This window comes from Tiliqua scincoides, chromosome 1 (genome assembly GCF_035046505.1).
Source record: "Tiliqua scincoides isolate rTilSci1 chromosome 1, rTilSci1.hap2, whole genome shotgun sequence".
Taxonomy (NCBI): domain Eukaryota; kingdom Metazoa; phylum Chordata; class Lepidosauria; order Squamata; family Scincidae; genus Tiliqua; species Tiliqua scincoides.
Genome location: NC_089821.1, coordinates 246,888,234 through 246,894,446, shown reverse-complemented (window position 1 = coordinate 246,894,446; position 6,213 = coordinate 246,888,234).

Sequence of the window (6,213 nt, the reverse complement as noted above, 5' to 3'; positions counted from 1 at the left end):
GTGCAATCAGCTTCTATTTATGTTGCACTCGTGTAGAACAGCTCTTAAAGGGGAAGCCACCTGGGTTGACCCTGGAGGCTGCAATCTGCTCTCAGATACCAGCCCCACTAGAATCAAACACTTAACAGGCAGCACAGTTCTGCAAAATCCAGATCAACACAGGTATTTGCACATGTCAGTCGGTGCCTAAGAATGGCAGATTTATTCTAAGCTGCTATAGCTCCTATGCCATGGATACAAGGGATGCTTTTGAGGGGAGCTGTTTTTCCAATCGCAATGCTGTGATGATGGGAGAAGCTGCACTTGCCAAAATTCTCTCTTTGGCTTGACCACGAGAGGCACAGGAGCCCTGTCCCACTGAAGGAGGCCCCGGCACCTAAATCCTGTGTTCCTAGAATGGAACATGCCTGGCCCCAGGGTAAATGATGCCTGAAGCACCACAGAAATTCTGCCACTGCCCCCATCATAACTGCTACCCAAGCCAGGAGGAGAAGAGGTGGTGATGATGGTGGCAGTGGTGGCTTTTGTAGCTCACCTGCCTATCTCCTCCTCCATGAACGAGGAGGAGAGAAGGAGAAGACTACAGCAGTGGTAGCGGTCCACTTCCCAGTCATAGATCAGGACTGCCATCACTACTACTGCTAGCTTCCCCCCTATTGCCCAGCTTACCTCCCCACCCCGCCCAGCTTACCAGTATTTATGTTGCCCAGGTAAGTGACAGAGTAAGTGAGTGACAGAGTGAGGAGGAGGAAACAGGTAAACTGGGGGGGGGGAACATGAAGTGATGCTGCTGATTGGGGAAGAACAAGAAAGTCAGGAGAAGAGGAACTGGGGCTGTGGTTCTCTTGGTGTTCCAGCCACTCTGCTGCTCTATTTCAGATTGCAGAACGGCAGAGTGAGTGCAAGAGGCATGGGGGCTGGGTGAGGCAGCCACAGAGGTCGCCAGTGGGCACAGGGTACTCTGCTCACCTGCCACCAGAGGCTGGACTCTTTGCTGACACTGCCCTTACTCTCCAGCCCTTTATCATTTCTGGTTATTTCTAATTCATTTTCACTTCTCCTTCTAACGATACCTGTATTGGGGGGGGGGGGGAACGAAGAACTGTAAAACAAACCAGTGAGTCCTTCTGTTTGATAAGGTGATGAAGTCATCCCTTCATGTGTGCTTCCATAAACATTTCTTTATTTCCTTGTAGAGCTCAGGAGGAACGGATTATGTGATGAAGGGAAACAAATCTGGTAATCTGGTAATCTGGTCATGCCCTGAACCTATGAAAATTTTTTGGTGGTGAAACATTAACCATCTTAAGAATGGTTAGTCTTATCGTGATGGTCGTTAATGCCCCTGTGGTAATTAATCACTTCAAAGGTTACTCTGCTTGTGGAAGCCAAGAAAGAAAACTGACGGATGCCTGAGATATGCAGTAGGTTTTATAATTTTCAGTTCCTGAACTTTTGTTTTGTTTTTTCACTCTAGCTGTGTTCCAGAGTTTATGTTCACTCTGCCAGTGTTTACCGAAGGTGGTGATACACTCACAGCTACATGGATTTAGATATATTTTAAATGAAAGCACAAAACCAAAGTCAGTTGATTTGTCACCTTGAGATTGAGGTGGTGAATATTCCTTCACTGGCAGTTTTATGGGTACAATGTCAATTTCCTCAACTTTATCTCTGAATAGATAAAGCAGGGAAAATAGAGGCATTGACATTGGGAAAGAACCAATGAAAAATGACATTAGGAAAAAAAGAGGGTTTGGCTTTGAAAGATGATATAAAATACTAAGGCAGGCTGTTGGAAGTCCTGTTCCTGGAAGACGTTTTGAGGCCGAAAAGAACGGTGGCTTGTAAGAAATCCAGTTGGTGCTACTTCTGAGTAAAGAACTTCCTTGTGAAAGGTAAGTGTTCAGATCAGTCAGATCAACATTGCTGGAGAAAGTTAAAGGGACATCATTTAGAAAGTGGGGGGGGGGAATAAGAACAGTCCAGAAGAATTAGACGAAATGTTTATCTTTTCCAACAATGATCAGCTAGATGCCTCTGGAGAGCTGACAAGCAGGGCATTAAGGAAATAGCCCTCTGCGCCATTGTGTAGAACATGGAGGTTGAATCTAGCCTCCATAATAGTTGTCCTACAATAATTCAGTGCCTCCCTGCTTTGTGTTGCAGTCTGGGCCTGTGATTATGTCTGGCTAACTCCCTGGTGTTTCACATGAGTGTTGTTTGAAACGGACTCCGGGAGACCGTGCTTTCATGCCAAAAGCACAGCTGCCATTGCTTCCAAAAATGATTGTTTTCTCTGTGTTGCTAATTCTGTGATGAACAAAGGATTGGATTGAAAATAACCACTACATATATTGCTAAACAGTGCTGTTCCCCTTTCCCATCATCCTGAATATATTTAAGAGTAGGCCTTTTGAACTGTGTTCCTGCCATTCTCCCCCAAAAAATCTTAAACAGTGCCCCAAAAAGCAGTATTATTATTATTAAACAGTATTTATATACCACTTTTCAACTAAGAGCTCACAAAGCGGTTTACAGAGAAAAATCAAATAACTAAATGGCTCCCGGTCCCAAAAGGACTCACAATCTAAAAAGATGCAAATGAATACCAGCAGACAGCCACTAGAACAGACAGTTCTAGTATAAAGGTTTATACAGACAGTATAAAGGTTTATATATAAAATAAATTGTAGTGGAGACCCAGAGTGAAAAAGGGTAATATAGGAATTATTGTATTGTATTTTCCAGTTAAATGTTGCCCAGAAAGGTAGTTGGCTATAACTTGTTTTACATCAAAAATGCTGCAGTCAACATCTAATGATTAAAAATCAGAAGACAATCTCTTGTAAACTAATGGGATTACAAAAAATGAACCACTACTACAAGAGAACACATGGGATATGCAAACAACATGTTTAATTTGCTGCTGCTGGTTGTAGTACCAGTGGGTTCTTTACAATTTGCAACAAGTGGTGGATAATTGCTTCAAAAGGGTCAAAGAGCACAGAGAAAACAGAGCCTTCACGTTAAATTAGAAATAAAATTGCCATTAAAACATGATACCAGTATACAAAAATGAAATGTCACCTAAGTAGTACATTGTCCGGCTTGAATGAACTTATTTAGAATTATTTCAGATAGAATTTATGCCACCTGTTTATTTATCCACCCTTTTGCTAAAGAAGCAAAAAGCCTAACATCTGATTCTGAGCCGCATGTACTTCGGGATCCGAGCAACCGATTTCAGAGGGGATGCAATTCCACTTTAGTATGTGTGCTTGTGTATTTATCTTGTTAGGTAATAAAAATAGAGGCTGCAATTCAGAATAAAAATCTCAAGGTGAGATATAATACACCTGAAATCCTAAGTACAGTACATTTACTAGGAATAAGTTCCATTCCCATGGAACATAGGAAGACTCAGGGAGGACTAATGGGGCATGTTCAGGCCCCCACTGCTCACACTAGGGCCCACAACTATATTCATCCAACTCCTGTGGGAGTGAGGGGCTGCTGCTGCCACTGTTCCCAACCGTTGCACATGAAGCCTGGACCAAGAAGCACAGAGGAACAGACAGTAGTAGACCTGAGTGCTCCATGCTACCACACTATGACATCAGTGTTGTCCAGCTAGGAAAGCTAACCTGAAACTAGACTGTGGACAAGTGAGAGTTCTTCTTCACAATTGCTATAGCCGTGGGTGGTGGCACAGGGGACCCTGCCACTGGGGGGCTCTCATAGGGCTTTTGCCCCAGAGCATCCCCCAAATCCAGAGCCATGTCTAGTAGGAGTTACTTCCAAGGAGGCATGCATAGCAAATAAGAATGTATATGAAATAGTACCATTACAAACTCTAAAATACATGTTGTTTTCACCTCATGGCTCCAGTTTATTATTTTTGCTATTAAACTATTCATTTAAATAGTTTAATTGCTTATTTCTCATTTTAACATACAGCAGTCATACCTATAAATAGTGGGACAAGTAAAATGTCTGTCCCTATTATGAGTACAGGATGATCTTATTGTTTTAGCCGTTAGATGTCACTGACCGCCTACCCAAGCCTACCTAAATCCCCTCTGCCAATGCAGCTGTGCAATTGGAGTGCACGCTGCATCCTGTGAGGGGCAGTGCCAGAGGTCTCCCCTGGGTAAGGGAACACTTGTTCCCTTGCCTGGGGGTAAGGCTTCCCTGCCCCAATGAGTCTACTTCAGGGGTGCTCAAACTTTCAACTTTAGGGATCCTGGACCTTTAAAATTGTGTAGGAGAGATCATTTCAGCAGGTGCAGCTTGTTATCTGTGGGATGACAAGTTGCACCTGCTGAAATTCTTTCTTCTATACACTTGTTAAAGGTCCAGCATCCCTAAAGTTGAAAGTTTGAGCACCCCTGGTCTACTTGGATCTTCACTTTGCTAGCACGGGTCCATGGGCACCTAAGAAAGAAGCTTGAATTGCCCCCTTCCCGCCCTTGATCTGAACCCCTCCCCACACCAGTCTCTGCTTTGTTCCATCCCCTCCCCTCCCCATTCTGCCCACTACCACTGCCATTGGACTTACCTTGTTGGGTCTGGCAGTGGACCTCCTATGCTGTTGTGGCAGCAATCCTAAAATAGCCAGCGGCGTCACTCTGTGTGCTCTGCCAGAAGACATTTTACAACAGCGGTATTGCATAAATCTCTCTGTGTGCTGGAATTTGAAATCAGATGTTAGTGACGATAACCCACATATAAAAAATAATTATGAATTCTTCATTTAAGGACTGATCAATTTTGTGAAAGCATTGTATCTGAAGTAAAGATCTCATTCTGTGCTCACTGCTTCCTGAGCAGTGAAAAGTTCCAGGGGTAGCACTGATGATGGACAGGGGGGCCTTCATTTTTGTGCCCATTCTTCTCCTGGCTAAAGATATAAGCACCAATACAATCAACAACAAAGCTTCAAACAAAGTGACCCATTTCTCCCTGCAAATGAAGCCAAGACAGTGTGTGTGTTACGATTACTGTCTTTTATACACAATCATTTTTGTTCTATCCGGTTGTGTGCATAGCGTGCTTTCTTTATGCCCATCTGCTTGAAAGAACTTCTATGTTTACCTGCAAGCATCCTCAGTGCACTTTTTGTGGGGCCTTTTCGAACCAGTGTTGCCTTACTCAATAACAGCAGTTGTAACTCGTTTCTTGCAGGAGATCCAGACAGCTTATCTCTGGATTAGTGCTTCAGTTGCAATAAGTACTGTAATATCATACTTCCCTAACACTCAAAACATAGTCAGCTGTTGATGGGAACACACCATTTCCCTGTGAGAATTTCGGTTGCTAATGGAATTGCCATTTGGGAGGTTTCAGCAAGTGTCACAAGCACTGGCTGGGTGGGGTCTGCTGCATGTATCAGGACTAATTCCTTATTTCCTTGTTGTCTTGGAATGCAAACTCACCTGAGGTTACTTGAACTTTCCTGTTTCCTTGGGCTCCAAAAAATAGGCAGAAAGGCACTGTTAGTAACTTAGGGCCCAATCTTATCCAATATTCCAGTGCTGGTGGAGCTATACTAATGGGGGTGTGAGCTGCACCCTATGGTGCTGGGGTAGACACAGAGGCCTCCTCAAGGTATGGAAACATTTCTTCCCTTACCTCAAGGCTGCATTGCAGCTGCACTGGTGCTTAAAAGTTGGATAGGATTGGGCCCCTAGTTATCAGCTTCGCTTATTTATTTGCAGGAATTTTATCCTGCATTTCTTAACCCTAGCAGATAGCTCAAAGTGGCTTACATACTTAGTTAAAAATATTAAGATACATATTAAAAATAATATGCCTAATATACAGAATACTAAAACACAATTATTAATAACTCATTAAAATGACAAAAACTGAGGGTAAAACAGAAAACAAGCAGCAATCAATCATAACAACCAAGGAGAAGATAAAAAAATCTTATTAATAAACCCTGAGACTTATCTAAAAGCCAATTGGATGAGGCTGTTCAGAAATCCTCAGGCAGGGCATTCCACAACCTAGGTACCAACACTGAGAAAGCCCTTCTAGCCATCACCTCTAGCCATCAGACCCCTCACCTTCGAGGAAAGCAGCTACTGTAACAGGGCTCTCTCTGATGATCTAAGGATCGTGTGGAAGAAGGTGGTCCTTCAGATAACCTGGTCCTAGGCCATAAAGGGCTTTAAAGGGAAGTACCAGATCCTTGATGTAGGCCCA